General features: G+C 42.6%; 1 protein-coding gene across 3 annotated transcripts in view; it reads right to left on the bottom strand.

Moving 5' to 3' along the window:
• SHLD1 (shieldin complex subunit 1) overlaps positions 1-23,912 on the bottom strand; it is a 105,619-nt gene that overhangs the window by 51,729 nt on the left and 29,978 nt on the right. The window lies entirely within an intron of this gene.

The raw sequence follows: 23,912 nt of genomic DNA, 5'->3' as shown, positions 1-23,912 counted from the left end.
CCCCCACAGACTTATCAGCCAAATGCTGCTCTCCAAGCTACCAGGCTGCATTCCTGGTCATGTGCATGGGCGGCTGCATGCATGCACGTGGCATTTAATCGGTGATATTATCAGCTGTACCGCCAAAAAAAGCTGATTGCCAATAACTTCAATTTTCCTTATATATCAGTGCCAATCCGACATGGACCGATATATCAGTGCACCTCTAATGGTTAAACTGTCCTAGGGAACAGCCATTTTCTGTTTCTTGTTCTACCATCAGCTTTTCTAAGCTTCCATAATCCCCTCCTCTCCCTAACCCCATACAAACTCTTTGTGAAAAGGGTGTTCAATCCTTTTTCAATCTCTATTCTTTGTGGTGATCTGATACTGCTCTTAACATATCACTCACACAGTAAACTAGATGCAAACCTATTTCCTTTTTATTGTGGTGTCATGGAAGCCTTCCCAGCATAAACCAAGCAAATATCAAGGCATTCCTAGTGCCCACCCCAGGGTACTCGCTCCTTTTTCTGGGCTGATTTTAAAGCCGTTTCTTCTTCATAATATTATAACCTAGTAGCAGGAGCTGAGACTTGAAAAGATCTAGGTCCTATGCCCAGCACTGCCACTAACCTGCTAAGAAACCTTGGGCAAGCTGACTTGCCTCACTGCACAGCACTGTCCCCAGCTGTAAAATAGGTACAGAGATACTAACTCACTTCTGAAAGCAATTTGAACGGTATTAGCTATGGAGCACCACAAGCTGTTCCCTGGAAGTGGAGCCTTGCCTGGATGTCCACTGGCAAAATTTATAACTGAACTGGAATCTGCTACTGAACTTCCCAACTCCTGTACATCCAGGCTGGGAATTTCCCAGGGACCTAGGGAAGGCACCCAGACCACACCGCTGACTGCTATGCCTCAAAGTATTTTCTTTCTTTGAAGTACACGATGCACCATGAAAAAAAAAAACAACACATGGGGTGGAATGCTCACAAGCACCCAGGTGATTTAGGAGCATAGGCTCAGATTTTCAAAAACAGCCAGAAGACAAGAGGTGGTCAAATATCAGTAAAATGCAATGAAAGATAAGCACCTGCCTCACAGGTTCCTTTAAGAATACTACTTACTGGTCCCACTGGGCATCAATACACTGCTCTGTAAAACCTCACCTCTCACAGTTGGTCATTCTAATATGCTCAGTCTCAAAACCTATGCTTGTCTTTGCCCTATTAGACACAGTAGAAGCCCTACAGATTTAAGCCATCTGACTCCAATGGGGAAACAAGGACATATTTATTTAGTAGGAAATAAGGACCCGTTTTTCAGCTTTATTACCAAATCTGCCTGATATATATTTGCATTTATTATTTCAGATTATTTTTTCACTATGCAACACCTTTCTGTAACAGGGACACTTGTTTGTGTGTGCCTTAAAATCAATTATACAAGCATGCCTCCTTAAAAAAGAAAAAGAAAACAAAAAGTAAAGAGACTTGCAAAAAGAGCCCAAGGGAGGAGAAAACAAAAGTGATCGAAAATAAATTATATGCTAGCCACTAGTTAATTATATTACAAAGAGCAAACTGTCTAGCAAGAGTGCTTTGGACTATGATGCACACAAAAAAATTAAATTACCCCTAAAATCAGAGCACCTGTAAATTTAGCAAAAAAAGGAGTGTTGAGCTTTTAATTGTTTTTACTGCAGACACAAACCAAAAGATGCTGATTAACTTATCTGGCTCAAGAGAGGTAATTAGTTTGCAGCAGATGTACCCGTAAAAGCAATGCTATGACACAGCTCCAGATTTAATCTGCCTTTGTTTTATGAAGACCATCTGCACCATTATTTTTTCCTAGGTTTTAGTTCTGGAGACAAACCCACCTTAGATAGAATACAAAACCTAATTACTTCCCAATATCACTATCTCCTGATGCTGCCTATTCTATAGCATATGCTGCTAAGCCCCAACAAAGCTCCCTATCTGAAAATGGAGAGTTTAATTTCCTTTCCAAAAAGTTATGTCAAAATATTAAAAAGCTTAGAGGAAAAAAAACAGATGAACAGATTATAGAGCAATATGAAAAGGGATCACATAAAGTAAGTGTTTACATTGAGTCAGTGCGTATTTGCATATAATAATCTTTTACAGCTTTTGTCCAATTTCATTCAGTCACTCCAGAAAATTACCCTGAGAGTTTCAGATCAGGTAGGTACAATATCACCATATTGTAAACCAGACTTTGAAAATCATTTAGCAAGTGACACAAACATCCTAACCTGAACTTTCCAAAACCAGCATGGTCTCTTATTATTATTGTATTACAGTACTCCTTAGAGGGTCCAACTGAGCTAGGGGCTAGAGGCTGGACAGTCGCAAAGAGTTTATGTTCAAAGCAGACAAAGACTAGGAGGTAAAATGTCCTAGGGTCACCCAGCAGGTCAGTGGTAGAAGCAGAAAGCAAGCTCAGGTCTCTGAGTGCTAGTCCATGTCATATCCCCTCCTCTTGACCACTCCATCTCACACCTGGCTGTTCACTCAAGTGGAAGAGAGTTTTAATCTCCGTTGTGCCACTGACATACTTGGGTAGTATTCAGCAAGTCACTTAACCTTCCAGCATCTCAATTTCTCTTTTTAAAAGTCTTGCTCACGCTACTGTTTTTTTGTTCAAGCTGCCCCACAGCTCCACTGGAGGCTGGGTGGGTTCATGTAGATTGCTTGCTCAAGCCAGCCTGGATTTCAACCGCTGTGTTGAAAACATCTCCTTTGACATGGGTCAGACAGTGTTGGGTAAAATGCCCAAGTGCCCAGTAGTGCTCCCACTATCAAAGGGTGCAGTGGTGTAAAATTAACAGAGTGAAATTTGAAGAAAAATGTTACTGCCAACACAAAAGAATGTATTATTTGGACACCTTTGACAAATGCAAACTGCTAAGTATGTTTTCTGGCCCTACTAAGATAAGCCAAGATTCATTCTCAACATGCTGCTGAAGGGTATAGTAAAAGTTATTCACAGACTCAGAGCATAAGGCAAGAAGCTCTGCTCAACCTGTCCAGCATTCTCTCTAACACAGGCCACAGAACTGCATTCACTTACTCCCATCTTGGGTCCAATAATTTACTGATTTGTCAATATAACAGCTGCCAAGCAAAGGGTATGGAAACCTCACTCCAGTGCTTTTCAGATGTATTGCCACTTGTTGATACTACTCTAAGAGGAAGATCAAAACTAGACAGCCCATGGGGTCAGAGTGAGGAAGGCACACCCATTTCTGTTGTCAACAGAATACAAGGGAACATCCCATCCAGCAACTTTTGACCCCCCCCCCAAGCCCAAGTAACATGGTACTCATTTATGTGCAGGTCTACTGGTCACAGCCTTTGGCAAGAGTCCATTAAGAGGCTTGAATTCATGTGTCTATACTCACACCTAGATGACAAACTCGCCCTCCCCACCTTTACTAAAGCCAACGTTTTGAAGGCCAGCTCCTCATTTAGGCAGTCAGCATCTGACCCTACACTCAACGTGCAAATAAGACCAAGGATCTATTCACAACCTCTAGGGATGGCACTCTGACCACAGTTGCTTTCTAGTCCAAGTCACATTCTGCATTTATTACATTCCAATGAATGACTTGTTATGAAGGCAAGTACCACTGTTCTGTGACTGGTTTATTGCACCTCCCTACCTTTTTGTTTGATGTATCTGCCTAAAGTGCACTGGTGCACATCTGTCACACTGATTTTTTTTTTCCAAAGGCTGCACTGAGCATTTAGGAATATTCACATGGATCTTCCAAACCATAAACAAATCACTGACACTCCTGTAGCCACATCCCAAAAGCCAGCACTGCTCTTTGCTGGGAAACTTATGCAAATATCGCTCAGACTACAAAACCTAGAATGATACCCATTCTGTAGGGTACACACAGGAGGAATAGCAGGGCTGTAACTATTATATTTTCCTGTATACCACATGCCCACAAATAAGACATGCATTAACCAAACTTTAAGATCCAAACTTTCTTGCTCATATTCCTCTATTTTAAAGTGATCAGATTCTGTTGAGTCTACTCAGTATCCAAAACTCTAACAACTTTCCCTGGCCGACAGCTAATTGCAGGTCTCTTAAGAGCTATTGATCAGGGAAAATGATCAGGGGTTGGTCATAATGACAAAAGTGGGCAACCAGCCATTAGTTTGAGAAAGCTCTCAACTGGTGAAAGGCTCAAGAAAAAAAAAAAAATAGATATTTTTAGGATGTTACACTAAACCAAACCCCTCAGCCTTCTCATGCTGGTCCAACCCTGTTCTTGGGTTCAATCCAGCTCTTACTAAACTCAATGCAATGCACTGAGCCCACAGAAGTCAAAAGGATCAGCCTTTTACAGCACAATGAAATTTCCAAGAGTCCAATTTTTCCTCCCAGCTACACCAGAGGAATGAACTAACCATACCACTGACTTCCCAAGTATGAGCCAATTGACTTTACCAATGTAAATGTAAAGAGAAAGTGGCCCTGCAAGTTTAATCACTGTACATCAATTCATTATTGCTTCTGGAGGGCAAGCTCTGTTTTTAATGCAGAGGACATTATTGCAGAAAATATCAACAATTTCTTTGTGACTTAAAAGAAATGAATTGACTACAAAGACCTTTGCCAGATGATCTCAGAAAGAAAATTAACCTGGTCTTAAGAGAGCTTACATCAGTGCCTGTGTTTACCACAAAGTTTTAAACAAAAACCAATAAACATTTGGAGGAGGAGAGCGGGGTGGCCTCAAGGAATGGAAGGAAGAACACTGCACACATTTCTCAAGACCGATTATACAGGCATCTAATATTGGCTAGCAACTGAAAAAATTGTCTGGAAAAGAGCATTTCCTGTGGACCAAAGAGCAGATTTATACTTTTTTTTTTTATACCACACACAAGTCAGCATGATGCCTTCATTTTGTGCCTCATGGAGGAATTTTGTGCTTCAAAAATGCTGCAAGGCAAGTTACTGGCCTGGGGCATAAAAACCATGTGCACATTTTTGAGACATGACAGATATATGAAAGACGACGAAGTTTTCTACCGCACTGAATTTTATTAGCTGTTCAATATGCAAGAGAGCTATTCAATTGATCACCCTATAATAGAACAAGGAACTATATAAGCAGAACTAGTGATGAAAATATTAAGAAGAGATTTAAAAAAAAAACACCATGAACTTAAGCTACTGGATGAATAGTTTGCATATTTTTGTTGTTGCAGGAAAAAAATGTGCTTAGCTTTTCCCATGAGGGACCAAATTCATTACTGATGCATGTTCTTCCATCAAAATCTCCTCCAGAGGCTTACTCCATTGTGGTGTTTAATGGTACCTGTGGTCAGTACTTGTATCACACAGCAGCATCATTACAATCTGAACATAAGATCTGAGATTCAAGTTCACTCTCACTTTTCAGCCTCCAAAAAGAAAATTACTTTTCCTTCTCACCTCTGAAAACGCAGGGCCAAATTCTTGCCTGGTGTAAACTACTCTCACTCTCCCCATTAATATCAAAGGAATGATGCAGAATGACAGCAGCCTATCATTTTTTCACTATGCCCAAATACCCCAGCTTTATATTGGAAATTTTGATGAAAGAATGTGCAGCAATAATGAATTTGATCCCTCGTGGGAAAACTACAAAGTCCTGCACTTAGGACAGAACAATCCCATGCACCAGTACTGGCTGGGGACTGACAGGCTGGGCAACAGCTCTGCAGAAACGGACCTGGGGGTTACAGTGGACACTAAGCTGAATATGAGCCTTTGTAGTGATGCAGGCTAACAGCATATTGGGCTGCAATGGTAGGTTTGTTGCCAGCAGGTCAAGGGAAGTGATTATTTCCCTCTATTCAGCACTGGTAAGGCCACATCCGGAGTACTGTGTCCAGTTTTGGGCCCTCCACTATAGAAAGGATGTATACAAATTGGAAAGTCCAGTAGAGACCAATAAAAATGGTGAAGGGGCTGGGGCACATGATTTCTGAGGAGAGGCTGAAGGAACTGGGCTTATTTAGTTTGGAGAAGAGAAGACTGAGGGGGGATTTAATAGCAGCTTTCAACTATCTGAAGGGAGGTCTGAAAGAGGATGGAGATAGACTGTTCTCAGTGGTGGCAGATGACAGAAGAAGGAGCAACCGTCTTAAGTTGCAGCAAGGAAAGTTATCAGGAAGAATTTTCTCACTAGGAGGGTAGTAAAGCACTGGAACAGGTTACCCACAGAGATGGTGGAAGCTCCATCCTTGGAGGTTTTCAAAACCCAACTAACAAAGCTTTAGCTGGGATGATCTAGATGGGGCTGGTCCTGCTTGGAGCAGGGTGTTGGACTAGATGAACTCCTGAGGTCCCTTTCCAACCCTAATTCTCTATGATTCTATATGTGAAACTTCTGGAAAATAAAGACTGGAATGCTGCCAATTTAAATTTTCCTGATACCCTCTCACATTAGCTGTAACATGGGAATGAAACTCATTAGCACACTTACTGGCAGCTAAGTTAACCAATGAATCTTTGTTTCTGGAATGCTGCCACTGACTATGTATATAATTCACATATATTATTAAACAAGCTTCTCATGTAAATAATAATTACCAGCAATAACAAATACCCCACCACAAGGCATTGGTGCATAATGAAATAGATTCTCATTTGATTTATGTTTCACATCTTGTACTGTCTTTATTATGCTTAATTAAAGCTGCACCAGGAGAAAAATGAAACAAGAAATAACCCTATTTGGCAGGCCACAGAAGCAGCAAAGTACAATAATCTCAATTTCAACAGGGATTACAAATGTTAGTTTTCTAAATCAGATTTTGCACCAAATTAGCACTTTAATAAGAAATAAGTCTTGCGCTTCCAAAAAAAAAAATCACCGCTGAACTGCAATATACCAGGAAACAGATCCCACTAACATCTTGCCATAACTGTGTGTTGAAAATGACATTTAATATAAAGGATCAAAGAAAAAAGCATACCAATGGCTTTCTATCAATCCACTATAAATTGCTATAAAATTACTTCAAAGGCAGTAAGGAAGGACTTGGGGCTAACAGCTGGTTCAGGACTTCTGAGATCTGAGTTCAAATCCTGGGGTTCTCACAAGTCACTTATTTTCATTGTGGCTTAAGTCCCTATTGGTAAAATGGGAATACTACTATTTCCTTTCTACACAGGAAACATATGAACTGCCAGACTGGATCCAACCCAAGTACCATGTAAGCTGCATCCTAATTTGAACAGAGTCTAGCAGCAGGTGCTTCAGGAGGGAGCTAGGAGAATCCCACTGTGCAGATATGAGGCAATTAGACCCATACATTACGTCTCATCTTGGTCTCTGACAGCTATGGGCCTGGCTTAAACTTTGAAGAATGACATGTGATATCCATTCCATTATAATTACCTCTGCCTCATCTTGTTATCCACACAACATCCAATACCTTTTTTAACTTTGGTAAATTCTTTGTCTCAACAGTTTCTTAGGGCCCGAATTCCAGAGTCTAGGTACGATATGAAACATTGTTTCCCCACAAACAGCTTCAAAACTGCCTCTTTATTTTCAGTTAATATCTCCCTATTTTTGTCATATGATACAAAGAGAACTATGCTTTCGTATCTACTTTCTCTAGACTTCATTATTTTCTACCCCTTTATGCGCACTCTTATTCACTTCACATAGCAAACAACCCCTACCTCTTCAGCCTCTCATGATGTGCAAGGTTTTCTCTCCTGCTCCCTTCTTCTGTCACCCTTTTCTGAAACCTGTCCAGTCCTTCATTATTCTTTGTAAAATGGGACACTCATTACTACACAAATTATACCAGATTAGGCCACCCGACTAATTTTAATACAGGCATTAGTGTGTTTTCAGTCTGATGTTCTTTACCATGTTTTCTTCCACCATTTGATCTTGTCTTTTTAGATAGCAAGCTCTTCCGGACAAAGCCTGCATGCACTGACAGTAATTAACAAAATGGTACCATAAACTCATCTGGGGTCTAGAAGCACTAAAATAACATACACAAAAATAGTAACAATAGTAGTACGGGGGGGGAAAAAAAACCATGCTAATTTCTGAGCGTGATACTCTGAATGATGTGTTTTTCTAAGGTCCCCCACAGATTATCTGCGGAATAAGAAGAACCGTATCATAGATTTTTTTTTAATAATGCACTGCCTACACTGGGAAATAAAAAGTCAGTACATAAAACTAAAATAACAACCCCCCACTCAGCGAACAAAAATAACAATGTGCAGACCGAAATCCCTCAACATGCTGAAAAGAACAGCAAGCAGCACAGAGCAGAAAATACTGTCATTTGCTTGCCAGTGCTTATTACAGCAATAAATAACCAGCTGCCTTCCTGCATAACCTGAGAGGGAAGGCTCACTGTAAACAGAGAGGCACAGCTTAAGCCAGCATCCATATGCTAAGGAGATTTTATACAGAACCAAGGGGCTCAGCTAGTGCAAAATCTAGAATATACAATGTGAAGAACACAGGCATTTCTGACCTCAGCTCAAGCCCAACCCTCTATTCACCCCAAAGAGCTGAGCTCCTCACTTATCAGCCTCCCGGCCCACCCCATCCATGCCTTGCTTCATTCTTGGAGGTTGAGAAAGACATCCATGCAGGAACAGATGCCATTACACATTCATGCTGGGAACTACAGAGATCTGGGTTCCACACTGCAAATGACGACTGAAGATGTGGACACAGAGGTAAGGGCTGAGATGAGCCCCATCAGCCATTATTTACTTTTTCTCTCTCAGATTTTAGCTCTGGGTCACTGAGAGACAGTCTCAGCTGGCATAAATCTATGTAGCTCCAATGAAGTCAACTAAACTACATTGTTTACACCAGTTGCAGACCTGCCCATAGCACATAAATTATTCACAATTTGAGACTATTTTCTCTCCTAGATGGAACAAGTCAGCACGGGGGTGAAGAAACTCCACAAGAGCTTGACTGACACCATCTTTGGGAGAAGTTTTGGCCCTGCATAAGTTAGTGTGAATTTCACCAATGACTTGAATTCAATGAAGCCATGATTTCACCCTCAGAGCCTTCAATGACATTGACTTCTTTGCCCATGACAAGTTGTCAGAGGTCCTTCTAAGCGTTTATTTCTTATATTAATGAGTAGAAGAGCTCAGACGATAGGGAGGAACCCCTCTCCCTAAAGATCCCCAACTTCAGTGCATGCCTAGAACAGAAAAATTAATTGTTTATTTGAGGTAAGCATGTTTGGGGGCAGTATCTTTTATTTGACCAACTGCATGGTTGGGATAAAATCAGACAACCTTTTGAATACAAGGTATTCTTCCTCATTTCTGTTTTTATTTGGAATTAATATGTATTGAGATGTTCCTCCTCTCTCCAGCCCAGTTGTGAAACGAAAGAAAATTCCCTCCTGTGTCATCCTGAAGGACAAACTGTCCTGTACAACGGTTCCATTTTGAGAATGGGCCAGGCATTCAAAGATATAAATAGAATTGCAATTGCAATGTGTCTCTCTTCACAGTGTCATCCTCATTGCAGTACTGCTAGCCATACAGCACAGTGAAACACTAGCAGATAATGATTAAACAGAACCAAAACACTTAAGGTCTGATCCAAGCACCACAGATCCCAATGAGAATCTTTCAATTGATGTCAGGCTCCTGCCTTTTAAAAAGCATTGCTGTAAAATTCCTATAAATATGAATGAGAATAATGCAGCTGCAAGAATCCCTTTATCCTTAAAGACATGAAAGTGTCTCCTGGGGCTCATGGCCCACATACACATTCAAAAAGGAGGACAGACAGAAGTGCTGCTATAGAAGAACAGCCTGGGCCTCTCTCTCGCAGCCAAGGGATTCAGAAGCTCTCTCAAAGCATCTTTTAAGACTTCAGACTGTTCCACGTTTCATAGTCTAGATCATGTTTCCCACTCATATTGTCTGAATGATCCAAGGGGCTATCATGCAAGACCATCATTCCACTTATAAATGTTTTGAAGGGAAAGTTAATAAAGGATTAATACTCAATACACCTCTCCAGCCTCCCAATAACAGTCCTTGAAGTACGTACAAAACAAATAAACCAACAAAACCTAAACCTTCTGCCTTTTTGCAGACACTTGGGGAAGACCCCTTTTGGCTCTAACTCCCACTCCAGCAGCTTGGTTTCCTTTGGCAGCAAGCAGTTGAACTCATCACCTGCTTCCTCCTCTGAAATTGTTCCTGCACAGTCACTCCCCTCAATCCTGTCTTCTGGGGTTTTTAAATGCCCAATCGGCTGCTCCCTTATTACGAGGAGGCCCACAATTGAATGCCTTTAACAAGACTAGCTGATCCCTATTAAGGGAACAGACCACCCTATTACAGAAACCTTTAACATTAAAGCATGACCCTCCTGGCAAATATCAACTATTTAGGTGTGAAGTCAGCAGGGCATCAATAAGCCCATTTTACTTACTGTAAATGGCCACTCCACTATTAGCAGAGGGTGGTTAAGTCCTGGAACAGATTCCCTAGAGAGATGATGGAACTTCCATCGTTGGAAGTTTTTAAGGCAAGATCCATAAACTTTTTCCTGGACTGGTTTAGACAGGGCTGATCCTGCCTTGAGAAGGGGGTTGGACTAAATGACTTCCTCAGATCCCAAATGCACACACAGAGACTTTCAAAACTCTTGGCCATGTTTTTTTCTTGGAGGATTAAAATCTAGTACAAAGTCTGACAGTTGTTACCTTGAACTACATAATTCCAGAGGCAAGACAGGTCATCTGAGACACTAGCCTTTTGCTTCCTGTGCAAAATACTTTTCTGCAAGTGAAAAAAGAAAGGAAAAAACCCCTCTAGGGGTGCAAACTGCAACCTCAAAAAACACAGCTGGAAGGAGCTCCGCATTTTGGAAATGCTACCCTTCTGAACCAAAGTTGTGGGCAAGGATAACTAGACAGACATCAGACAAACCCCACCCCCACCATCACCTGCCCTTTATTCTGCCTCTCCTCAGCTGCTTGGTGATTCAGGAACTCTGATATCTCTGTTTTTCTTTTGGGTTTTTTTTAAATGATGTACCCATGTCTGCTGCTACACCATTAGGACTCTTCCAAAACAGCTCACACTCTCGGGTGTTTTTTCTAAACCAGTAATCAGTGGCTCCTGCAACTTGTTTGTTCATCTGTATCCCATGATCACTATCACACAAGACCATGTGGAGCACGTAAAGTAGGATCATGTAGGGTTCACTCATGCAATTGCCAGCTCCTGATAAACAAGGACTCTTTGCCCTTGCCAGATTACAAACAATAAAAAGAGGTGAGAGAAGATGCCACACATGAGTGTTTTTTTTTAGTGGACACATTGAAAAAGAGAGACTGTCAGGGAAGCTGCTAACTTCCAAAGGCTGTAAAGTAACTGCAACAGGTTGAGTGGACAATATAATAATGTTCAGCACCAGCACAGCACAGAGATGGATCCCATAGGAAAGGCATTCTAGCAAACTCAGAGGACAATAACAAATAAAACCCCAGGCTGGGGAGCCCTAATCTTAATCATGGAGTGCAAGAACAGAAGGCTAGAAGCTATCCCTTGTGTCTGCAGGCACCCTGGGGAAGGAATGTGTGGCAGAATTACACAAACCAAAAGAAAAATGTAGATACGTACTTGAATACTGTCAAGTGAGGGCTTTTGCTCTGACTCACCTCCCCTCTGTCCCAAGCATGCAGGATAACCCCACATCTGCTGCAGGCTACACAGACAACATACAGCAGCAGAACACCACTAGCTGGATGGCTGCTGCCTGGTATCTCATCTCAGTCCCTATGTGCAAGGGTGCTGAACAGAAGTTTCTCAAACTGCAGGGCTGAGGGAGGCTGGCCTTGGCACAGGCAAACTGTGCTACTCCCACCACTTCCACACACACCTGCAGGGGCATTCCCACACAGTGCTCCAATTACCTGACCTAGTGTGAGCAATTCTCCTAGACAGAAAACAGAAGTCCTCTTGGACTTTGTTTCCATTTATACTAAGAAGTTGCTCTTGGCCAAGTCTACCACTGGATTAGTACAGTACATGCAACATGGCTGAAGCCAGGGAGTTGCACCTGTGTGCACTAGTTTCGGACCAATGACTCCCTCACCCAAAGTAAGCCCTTCCCTTCCATTACATAGGATCTGGGAAGTTTTATGCATCAGAGGTTCAGATCCCAGGAGTCTGCAGAGAAGCATAATGAGAACCATTGCTTTTCACAGTAACAGTTTTAAATTCCCCACCTTCACCTTGACAGATTCTCTGATGTGGAATTCGTTCTTAAATGTTGACGCAAAGCAACTTCTAGAGAAAGCCAAGAAAGATGCCAGGAGCTGGCAAGAAGGTGGGGTGATCAGAACAGGTGCATTTTGCTTCTCTCAATACTTTCCTCTTTTCAGAAAATATTTACCGTGATAGCTGCTTGCTAATACATTTCTTTTGGCACATGTAACAAATGAATTTTCCAGCACAGAGAAACCTTACCTGAAGCAACTCTCAGAGAAAGGGTTTGAATTATATATAAACAGCCTGGGCTGTCCTGATTTACTTCCCTGTAAGGAGGTGGAATGGTTTGTTCCATTAAAATAAACTCAAAACGAACTACATTTAAAACAGAGGTTGGCACCTTTGAAAGTTTCCCTAAGTACAATGGTTCTCAGCCTTTTTAGACTCAAGGCATCCTTCTTTAGGCTCAAAGCACCCCTTGGTAAATGTCAGCTCTTAACTTTCAATCATTTCTTGACTATGAAAAAATAATAGAGTAATTCTTTTCTCACAAAGAACTCAAAGACCACAAGTCAGAATGTTTGATGTTAGGGGACACATCACAAGATGTTGAATGTGCAGTAGACTAGTTCTACTGCGCATTAGCACAGCAGGCAAAAGCCATGTTAACATGCAATAGAATTAGTCTACTGCACATTAGCATTGCAAAAAAAAAGCATGCACCGGCACTACTGTGCTGTAACACCAATTACGGTGCATTAATGAACATGTAGATGTGCCCAGGGATCCCTATTTGAAATCTCTGGGTTTATCTTGTGAATCACGTAGATGTTTCCACATCTACAAGTGCTAATATTGTACAACATCCTTAAAAGGACCTCACAGCACCTTGGCTGAGAATCACTGCCATAAGGGCCTCATGCAAGACACGTGGAGGGCAAAGCCTAGAATTGAAAAATTACAAAGACCTGACTCCAAGCCTGCTGTTCTCATTACCAGACAGACTTTTCCCAAGATTTATATAAGCAGACTCAAAAACATAAAAACCTATTTAGGGCAATAGTTAAAAAGTGACAAAATGTAATCATACAGCTGAGGTTGTTAGGTCATTCTGCAATATCAACTGATGAATGACTTGGTCCTAAAGACAATCTGATAAGCACAAGGCAAATGAGCACCTCAAATGCATGGCTTGGCATATGCTGGTTACGCAAGACATACTCATAAATCTGTAATAAAGAACTTCTCTGATTATTTATTCATGTAACTAAAAGACACACTTTGCTACATCAGCAGTAACTATACAGAACAACATAGAAGAGCACCAACAGAGTGGGTGGAAGGGACACATACAAAACACACTCCACCAGGACAGTGTGGCTCAACAGAAACCAATCCTTGAACTGCTTGGATTACTCTGAAAGAGAAACTTCTTCCATGTGACCCTGTCTGTACTGATTTCAAAAGCCACATGAGGCCTGATGGATACTATGAGATGGACACACCATGGGCAGTGAAAAAAACAACTTGATAAGAATCAAGGTAAAGCAGTTATCATCAGATGTACATTTATAACAGAACTGGACTGTAGAAATTGCAGAGCCATAGCTGTGGTTTTTAAAAAGACTCAAGGAACCAGATTTTTCTAGCTAATCATTTCTTGTGTACCCCTCCCTAAATCATCCAACCCCTGAGGATGGGAATGCATATTTACTTGGTGTTCCTAAACCACAAACATGTTTGCCAGGATTGCATAAAGATGGTAAATTCATGCACAGCTAACTAAACTTGCATAACCAAAATAGACTCAACATAACCCCTAATACAGTGCAACCCTAGTCTTTAAACACATTTCTTGTCCCCTCTGGGGACAAGAAATTAAATGCCCACACCTGGTTTCAGACTAGGAAGGCCCTTCCCCAGTTTCTGTGTTGGGTAATATCTTGTGCCCGGATTAAGGAATTTTCAAACAGACAAACACAAGCAGGGGTCACAACTCCCCTTTCCTTTGTCCTGTCACTAAGGGTATGTACATATGGCTCAACACAGTACTGTGCAAGGATGACCAAGCCATCTCTAAACTAGCTAGTTCAGATACTGGAAGCCATAGAACCACATTTGCTGAGGAAGCAGTGCTAATTAGCCTGGGCCAATTGCCATGCTAATGCAGTTAGGCTGCTCTAGTCTCAGAGCAAACTCAGCTGTCTGTGCCCTGCAATGCACTGTGCCAGCTAACCTTTCTGTACATGGGAAAGGCATCCAGGCTGAGTGGAATAGGAAACAAGGGTGTTCAGCATGGGAGAAAGTGGAAACCACTGCCTTTTTTTTTTCATGCATCCTTCCCCTCCAAGCAGCCATCCCTCACCTTCACAAAACTGGATTTAAAATTCTTATGGAACTTTACAAATGACTGTTAAATTATTAAAGTGACAGAGCTTAGCCTTGACAATACAAGTCAAATTTAAAAGCCACTGGAAAAGGTAAAAGCACTTTTATATTATGAAGTCATGGCAGAGATTTTATATTTGATCATTTTCTGGCCACTCAGTTGGCTCAGTCTACTTATTTTTGGTCATGTTGTACAATCCATGCTGCTAGAAGAGCAACAGCGGAACACGGATCAGCTTTATTAGACAAAAAATAAATATGACACTTTGCCAGCCACAGACAAAGGAATCAAACACTAATGAGAACATCTGCCATCACCGCTCTAGGAATAAATGCCAATGTAACGTGAACATTCACACACTGACAGTGCAGCTCCTGCAGGTACTTAAAAACACTTGGGAATCCTAAGAAGGTATTTTCAATTATTTTTTCTTCTTTTTAGAAAAAGCAAGGTGGGGGAGGGGGCTAGAATACTGAATTAAAAGAACTTCAAGTCTGATCTAGTATGACAATTCTCATACTCCTATGCAGAACCTATTATATAGCAAGAAAAAAAGATACAAAGATATGCAGCACAATGTAGTTGCTGAAAATGACAGGCAGACTTTTCTAAATGTATTCCCTCCCTTTGAAGATGGCTTTGTCCCTTTGTCTCAATTTCCTTGTCAGGGAAGTGGTAAAGACATTTACCTACCTTGTACATATATACGTGAGGATACTTGTTTAGTTGGAAAACATGTTGAAGAAATAGTTCATTGATGAAATGACCCAACTACCACAAAATCTAAGCTATATACCAGCCCTAATAGCTGGTAAAAAAACAAAAACCTCTCTGGCAAAATTATTTATTAATGGAAAACTACAATTTTGGCATGATGGTTTGCTGTGGGAAAAAATGATTTTTTTCTTCTTTGGTCACAACAACAAAAAATTCAAAATAACTCAGCAATAAATTATTCTGATGGGCACTACCTCTTGGGAACTATGGTACATTGTCTCATATCCCCATTTTCCTCTATAAGACAGGTATCTATCTAACCAGGCTCCCAATGCGCACCATGGCCAAGGAGCCCCATGATACTCAGTCTCCTGTCTCCATCAATTTTCAGCTTACAAGTTGTACTTTTCAAGTTTACACTAACAAATTAATTCTTCTGTAATTTTTCCCTACTGTCAACCAAATTTACACAGGGGATTAAAAAAAAGAAAACCATTTGCAACCTCTCTCCACACTTACAGCATGCTTTTCAGCAAATGACTTTGCTTCACAGGTCAAATGCAGCTCTCATGTATAGTCTGGGAAATCCAGAGTAATTCTACTAACCAGCATGACAGGGAAAGGAAAAAATTGTTCCAGTGCATTTTCTTCAGAACAAGCAAACACCTTCATCCAGAACCCATAATAATATAGGGTGAGCTGTAACTTTGGCAGAGGACATGTCCACTTCTGCAATAATAATTTGGGAAGATTTAGAGAGCTGACATTTTCAAAGGTATCCAAAGATTTATGCACACATCTTCATTTGGAATTAATGGGAAACATTTCTAAATTTGCTAGATGACTGTTAAAGTCTCAGAGAAATTTTAGAATACGAGAAAAAGAGTTACAAAGGCATTTGAACAAAGACGTAGCTTTCTCTAGAGACACACTAAGCCCAGACAAGAACAGGAGGAAATAAGCTAAGCTTTTCTCAGAAGAGAACTAAAAATATCTACTTCCAGACTATGGGTTCCACAGGGACTTCTCCACTGGGTAAGAGCAAGCACTTGAGGTTTGAGATGAAAGGAAGCTGCTTCTTCTCAGCTGAGCTTAACAAAGAACCCTCTCTTCCAAATTGCCAAATGCAGCACAGCCAGCTTTGTACCTGTCCGATATGGAAATGCTTCAGTTCCAGTACGAAAAAGAGAATGCCAATTCTATCTGTAACTTGCACTGTGACTCAGCCTTATTTCCTTCCAGGGCTTTATTAAGCCTTCAGGCACTTATTCAAAGTGCCTGAAGGCACTTTATCCTTGTAATAAAGTGGTTTTAGCTTCAAAAACACTTAGTGCGTTTCTTACTTAGACTTGCATTTAAAACTTTCTGTGCCAGCCTCTCCTTGTTCACAGTGCATGGGGTACTACCAGCAAATGAGGGAGGAAAATTCAGCTGCACTTCTATGGGGGCACTAAGGACCAGCTTGACAAAAAGCAAAGAGAGGTGACATTGGCTGACTTTCTTGAAACAACATTCCACCACAATGAGGGGTGGTGGGGCTAGAGAAGAGGAGCTGGGGTCTTAATATGCTAGAAGAGTTGTAGACTACCAGGTCTCCAGGAAAATAATATCTACCCCCATATCTACCCAGGTAAGAGCTGCCCTGAGTGGACAATGACCCCTCTGTACAGCAGTGGTGTTTTATATAAGGCACCACAGACACAAGAGGCTCTGCTGTTTTATTAATGGGCTGAGGTGCCATCTTTTTCTTCATAAAGATGGGATGGAAAGCCTGTCCGCGCTGTGCTTGGTAGGGTAAGAATATGGAAGAAGTGGACAAGCTAGTCTCCCTGCAGCATCATTCCCCTCCCAACCTCAGGGAAAGGGTGGGAGAAAGAAAAACCCTGTGCTTGTCAACTTGAACTCACTCTGACTCCTTCCTACCATCCATAAAGCTCTTGAAGTGGGTGTCTGCTGTCCCAGAGGCCAGGGTAAAAGCCCAAGCATCAACAGGAAAGCTGAGAGCAGAGCTTCTGTTCATCTAAAAGTAATGAGATCCCCCTGTATGGGCCATGACCTGCAGGAATCGTCTCAACTAAAGGCATGAGTTTCTACAGCCTGAGCTGAAAGATCAAGCAATGGAGCCCGACTGCCAAAACAGATTCAGAAACCTCCCCCATACTAGAGGGCTCCCAACAGCAACACTAAATAGGCATGGGCTAAACTTGGTTTTGGGAGCCAAAAATCACCAGTGCCTCCAACTACCAGGCAGACGAACATGAAAGAATCTCATTGTCCTGTGCCCTCGCTCTGAGCTGCCTGCAGAGAAAAAGATAAAGTCTTCCATTTGTGCAGCACTTTTTAGAGGCCTGCATGGGAGATGCTGTGTAAGTGCAAAGAATGTTTATTAAACAGGAGCTTCTCAGTGTTAAAGACTTGATGACCTGAAACAAAAGTGAGGAAAGCAAGCCAAAAAGCAAGATTTATTTGTTGAAAAGAAGAAAAAATATTGCAGCTACAGCATGAATATCAATTCACCTTATATCAAGCACACGGCAATGACTAGGGAAGGAACTTCTAGGCTCATTCAGCTTATATAGGAAAACACTCTCCGTCACCGTCTTTGACAGTACCTCCTCCAAAAATTACCTGAAATCCTGAAAAAGATAGACAGAAGGCTCCTGAATACAGCTGGCAACTGTTCCTTGCATTCCTCAGCTTTTTCACTACTGTCTGATTAGTTTTGATTAATTTTATTATATAAGGGGGGGAGGTTTAATTTCTCCAGCAGGATGTTGTATTGCTGTTCAGCTTTACAGATACTTTAATTTCCTGTTTCCCTTCCTGAATTCTGTACTTTTGTCCTGCCTATCTCCCTCATGTTGATACTCTAATGCAGGTTGCAGTGTTGCTGGAGGGCAAGCAATCAGATTTCTAAGAACAGTCTCCCGCAACAGTATTCTGCCCTTTAGATTCTAATCACATGAAGTAAATGGCTTTCTTGGTGCCGACTCAAAACGGGTACCTGAATGAGGACCTGCTGGCTAAACCTGGCCCAGGCAAGACTAAAGCGGTGCTGCTAAGAAGGGAAAATCGCTTCCAAAGTATTTGTGTCTCATACAATCCACCCCTAGTGGAAGCATCTATTCTAGGACCATTAATTCAATCCTCAGCCATCGGAGTAGGGGCCTTCAAACTTTCTGTGTTATTATGCACCAAATAATTCAACAGAGGAAAAAATAACCCACTGATTTCCACCTGCAAGCAGCCAAAGCACTGCACTTTATGTTAACAGATACAGCAGACCATGTGGGACCTGAAGGCACAGTTATAGATCCTGGTACCAGAAAGAGCTTCAAAATGGTACAAAACACTAGTACCAGCCTGGATTTCCTTTGAAATAAAGCCTGTTGGGTTGCACACTCAAAGCAGCCTGGAATCAATTACATCTACTAAGCCAAATCACTGCCTTAAGTTACTGATCACTCACAGACGTGCTGGGTAACAGAAGGACTGATTTGAAGTAGTGGGGGGCAACCTTTTTGGCACGTGTGCCACAAATTAACCCCGCACCCTGCCCAAGTGCTGTTCTGATCCCTTTCCCTTAGCCAAGCTGCTGCTCTTCTGATTGCTCCCTGCCCTATGCTCCCCATCTGATCTGCTCTGCTTTATGCTCCCTGCCCTGCCTCCTCTCCAATCTGCCATGTGCCACACACAGAGGCTACCCATTCCATGTGTAGCACTCCTGCCACAGGCTTGCCACCCCTGCCCTAAAGACCTTATAATCTCATTTAAATGCTTGACCGACAAATACCTTTCAGACAAGAATCCTTGTGCTGCAAGGAGATCTCAGAGTGCGGGAGGGTGGGGTAGGCACTCACTGTCTGAGACTCCCACTGACTTGGATTGATTCTCTGCTCATCCTGGCAGCAGCAGCTCACCCCAGGCAATGATGCATTGGAAAAAGTTTGCAAGTTTACTTAAGAATCATAGTGGCATGGAGCTCTTGGGATGTAGGATGCACTTCCATAACAACTTCACCGATCTGCTCCGCTTCCCTAACTTCAGAGGATGGAAATGTGGAGCACCAGGAAGAAGAACAAAAACATGAAATAAAAATAATCCCATTTATGAAACAGAGCACTCCCCAGCATATTAACTCTGTGTACTGCCAGGGATCCTCAGTCCCAAACAAGAACCCCATGGCCGTCTCTACACATTTTCTGGGGTGGGGGACATTTTAATTAGAGCAGCTCAGGACTTTAATTAGAACACTCCAGCAGACCCCATCAATTGCATAGGAGTAGGTGTCGGGCACGTGTGCCCCACGATGCTAGGTGTGGTGCAGATTGAACAGGAATACTGTCACAGGCACACTGTGCAGGAGGAAGGCAGTGCCTTGGAGAGGAGAGGGAATTCTCTAGGCTTTTCTGTTCTTGCCTTCAAATTCCTCTTCACCCTAAGTAGCAACAGTGTTAGATATACATAAAAGTGCTAGGCCACGGGCTTTATTTATACCATAACTTCATGAATCACTTGTCTGTAAACATACGCTTTAAAACAGTTTACCATTCCTGACCTTTATTTTCCGCCTCCAAGCAGTCTGCCTCTGCATTCTGGAGGCAGAAGACCAGCTCATAAAGAACTGAACAGTCATGTTCTGTATAATTTATTTACAGCATGTATTCCTCCTTCCCTAAAGCAGCCAGTGCTCACTAACTGATCTAGAAAGATAAAATAATGTTGGCATAAACATGTACAAAATCGCCTTGTAGCCACCTCGAAAGAAATTGCCATAACGGAATTACTGACGTCTAAATTACATTAGGTTGCAGCAAGTGTCCTGTTTTGGACAAACGCAGACACGCTTTAATGAGAGTTAAAATGCCCAGGATTAGAGTGACAGTTCAAATAAAGATAAGAGGGAAATGGCTGGAAGTGTCTGTCGCACTATTACTGTGATGCAAAATAAGATGAAAAGATGCAAAAGCCATCAAGGGGAAGATGCAGCTTCATGTATGTACATGACAAGGTAGAAGAACTAACAGTATATCCATGTCTAAGACACACTGATTGCCAGCACTGTCATGAAGCTGTCCTTTATATTTCCAGCCTCAAATACTCAAAAAATCATGATATTTTTAAGTAGCGTTGGCATGACATTGTAGCTGTGATGGTTCAAGGGGCAAGAATTTTCATGGGCAATAGCTTTTACTGGACCAACCGCACCGCATTTGAAAGCTGATCTAAGTCTCCCAACCATGCAGTTGGTCCAATAAAAGCTAAATCGCCCACAAAAATCTTTGCCTCATGACTTCTTAAAATATATATAATAAATCTGGAATGTTTTATGCTGCAAGGCAGGAAGATTATTTTTTCATTAAAGCCAATATTCATAGAAAAATCACGTCTCCAGGACCAAGGACTTCAGGAAAAAAAAAATACACCAGATGTTGTAAGACTTGACTGCGGTGTCCTAGAAGTTTATAGGAGTATTTATATAGGGTTTACCTTCTTTTGTAATAAAACTAACAGTGGTTGCATATAGTGATGCTTTATCAATCTAGTTTATTTCTTGCTATTCCTCACAAATCCCTTCACTCCCTATTAATCAGGATCCCAGTGATTTTCCCCATAGATCACCTGTTTTTCACAGCTGTCAAGACTTTCCAGCATGAAGTCATTCCATTCATATGTTAATTCTACCATTATGGACTTCTTAGCCAATGCCTAGACATGCATAACCACAAGAATCTGTAACAGACCCTTTTTGGGGATCTGACAAATACGGAAACCCCAGGCCTAGAATTATACTGACCCCCAAATCCACATAAGTCAGAAAACATGCCCTATTCAAAATGCTTCAGGCACTACAGCAAGTCATTAAAAGCAAAGTCAATAAAACTGTGGTGCTTCCTGAAACAAATCATAAACAACAGCTGGCAAATTTAGGAATTTTCTCAGAGATACAGCATGCAATTTATATTTATGTGTTTTTGGCAAACTGAAAATATTTCCATGCTGTTCTGAGAGCCCTCTAGTGGAAACTCTCCATATTCTTCTTAGTAGAATGGACCACATTACCCAAAATCCTTACCAGGAAGGGAGAAGTATCTGGAGAATGATGAGGCGTGAACAAAATTGTCCAATATAGGTTGAGGCTGCTGACAAGTTTAGGAACTTTCAAAGCAAATGAAGTCCGCAGGAGAAAAAGGACAGCAGGCTAAAGGTGTGTGGTGGGAGGGAGAGGGGGAGGGAAGATTGCAGAACTACAACTCTGACTTTGGTTTCTGTCTGCAGAAGCTGGCACACCAGCAGGTCTCTCTCTTTCCCACCTCCACCCCTCCCCCTCAGGTACCTCATTAGCAAACAGTGCTACTATTTAATAGGAGGCCTCCAAATTTAGGAGCTTCTAGAGACCTTAGTGCAGGAGTGGGCAAAGTCCAGCCTGTAGGCTGGATCTGGCTGGCAGCGGGCTCTATTTACCAGCAGCCCCTGCCCACGTGACCGGAGCCGATTTCCATGAAAACCGGCCCCAACAGTGTTGGCAGGGCAGGGAGCTGCTCCATGGCTGGGTCGATATCTTGCAGTGTGGTCTGGAGCCAGGGCAGAGCTGCAACCTGCAGCTTGCATGCTCCAGGCAGGGGCGTGCACGCCGCAGATTGCGGCTCTGCCCCGACTCCTTGCAGCGATGACAGCATGGTCCCGAGCGGGGCAGAGCCGCGATCCACTGCCTGCATGCCCCTGCCTGGAGCGTGCAGGCTGTAGATCGTGGTTCTGCCCTGGCTCTGGACCATGCTGTCACTGCTGCAAAATCCCAGCCCAGCCCCGAAGCAGCTCTTCACCCTGCTGCGCACCCTACCAGCGCTGCTCGGACCGGTCTCCACAGAAACCCCAACCCCATGCTGTCACAGTGTGGCTGCTGTTGGGGTCTCCATGGAAGCCAGCCCAGCCACATGGCAGAGACTGCTGGGAAATGGAGTCCAGCTGCCAGCTGGATCTGCCATTTTGCCCACCCCAGCCTTAGTGGCAACCCAGAACCTGATCCAATGCCCAGCAAAGTCAATCCCAATGGCTTACATCTGGGCCTACGATAGTGTGTTACCTGAGCCAATTTAACTCAAATCATTGATTCTGCCCAGCATTTCCAGTTTCACCATGGTAATCCGAAAGAAGATCAAGTTGCCTCATGCTCTACTGTGTCCGAATTCCATTTGGCATAAATAAGCTCCACTGAAGTTTACTGGTACATGAACCTGCCAGTCAGTGGCATAACACTGACTTGCACCTATTGGGAGTTAGGGTGGACATCTGCAAATAATGAGCTTGAAACATGTCTAAATGAGCCCTCAGAAGGAGAACTGTGGGTAGCCTGCTAAGCAAAATTAGCCCCCCAAAATTGGCACTAGTAAAGATAATCACTCCGCAGCATGAAGTCATACAGTACAAAAGTCAGAGACTTTTGCTGAAGATCCTTTAGCAATGGACACCGAGCACGTGCCCTTACAATAAGCAAGCCAAAAATTCTGCAAAAAGGGCCCTGGAATCTGTGGTACAAACATGCTGGAAAGTGCATGTCTCCTATCCAAAATGTAAAGTGTGGGTTTTACCAAATTCTATATTAGAAGGTGTAATACAACCAGCACAATTTATTTTCATAAATTCCATTTCATTCACGCCACTCCATATTTTCAGCTGCCAGCAAACTGCGGTTTTGTATTGGAGGTGCACAACTTGCCATTCATGAATTCCAGAATCTGTATGAGGGTCTCTTAGCCACAAAGGTGATTGTGGCACTAATACCCTTGTATTAAGACAGTTATGAGAGTATGTATAACCCCTATTTTCACTATTTTTTCTCTGGCCAATAAGGACTTGATAAAGTACCTCTAGAAGCCTCCCCCAAAAAGTGCTCTCCTCAATGGGAGAGTAACAGGGAGCCAAGGACTCTCCATTACTTTAAGGGAGAAACAGCTACAGGGAGATCTCCAGGTGGAAAAGTCTGCTTGTTTTGGGCTGCAGGAGAATAGGCCACCAGGGATTTATAGGCCATGAATGCCCATTGCAGAGCTACTTATTCTGCAACAGTACAATAGGGCAGAGCCTGTTTGGGTGACAGGGACACTGCTACAGCTGCTAGACCTGCGGCTGTAGGCTGACCTGGAGGCCAGCCAGCAAGCCTAACTGGAAACGTTTGTAGATGGCTGGGGAGCCACCTGACTGGAAGGAGCAGGGTTGAGTATGCATATAAGCCCAAGGCCAGAGCCAGTCCAGTTCTGCAGCAAGGCAGCTGTAGCTGAGTGATTGGCTGGGATCCCACTTCATCTCGGAACTACAAGCAACGAGCTGAGGGCTTCCAGGAACATAGGACACAGGATGAGGAGAGTTTTGTTATATAGCTGGCGGACTTAGAGGTTGTTACAGCCAGGGGGCTTATATTTTGGTTTGTGGTTTATACCAGTGGTCTGGATTGGGACCATCAGGATAGAGGAGGTCCCAGTGGTGCCTGAGGAGCGCATGACTGTTTGGAGCCCTGCCGGGGGCAGGGTTCACAATGGGG

This window comes from Alligator sinensis, unplaced genomic scaffold (assembly GCF_000455745.1).
Source record: "Alligator sinensis unplaced genomic scaffold, ASM45574v1 scaffold140_1, whole genome shotgun sequence".
In the NCBI taxonomy this organism is placed as follows: Eukaryota; Metazoa; Chordata; order Crocodylia; family Alligatoridae; genus Alligator; species Alligator sinensis.
Note: the sequence above shows the minus strand (reverse complement) of the source record. Positions and strands in the feature narration are given on the sequence as shown.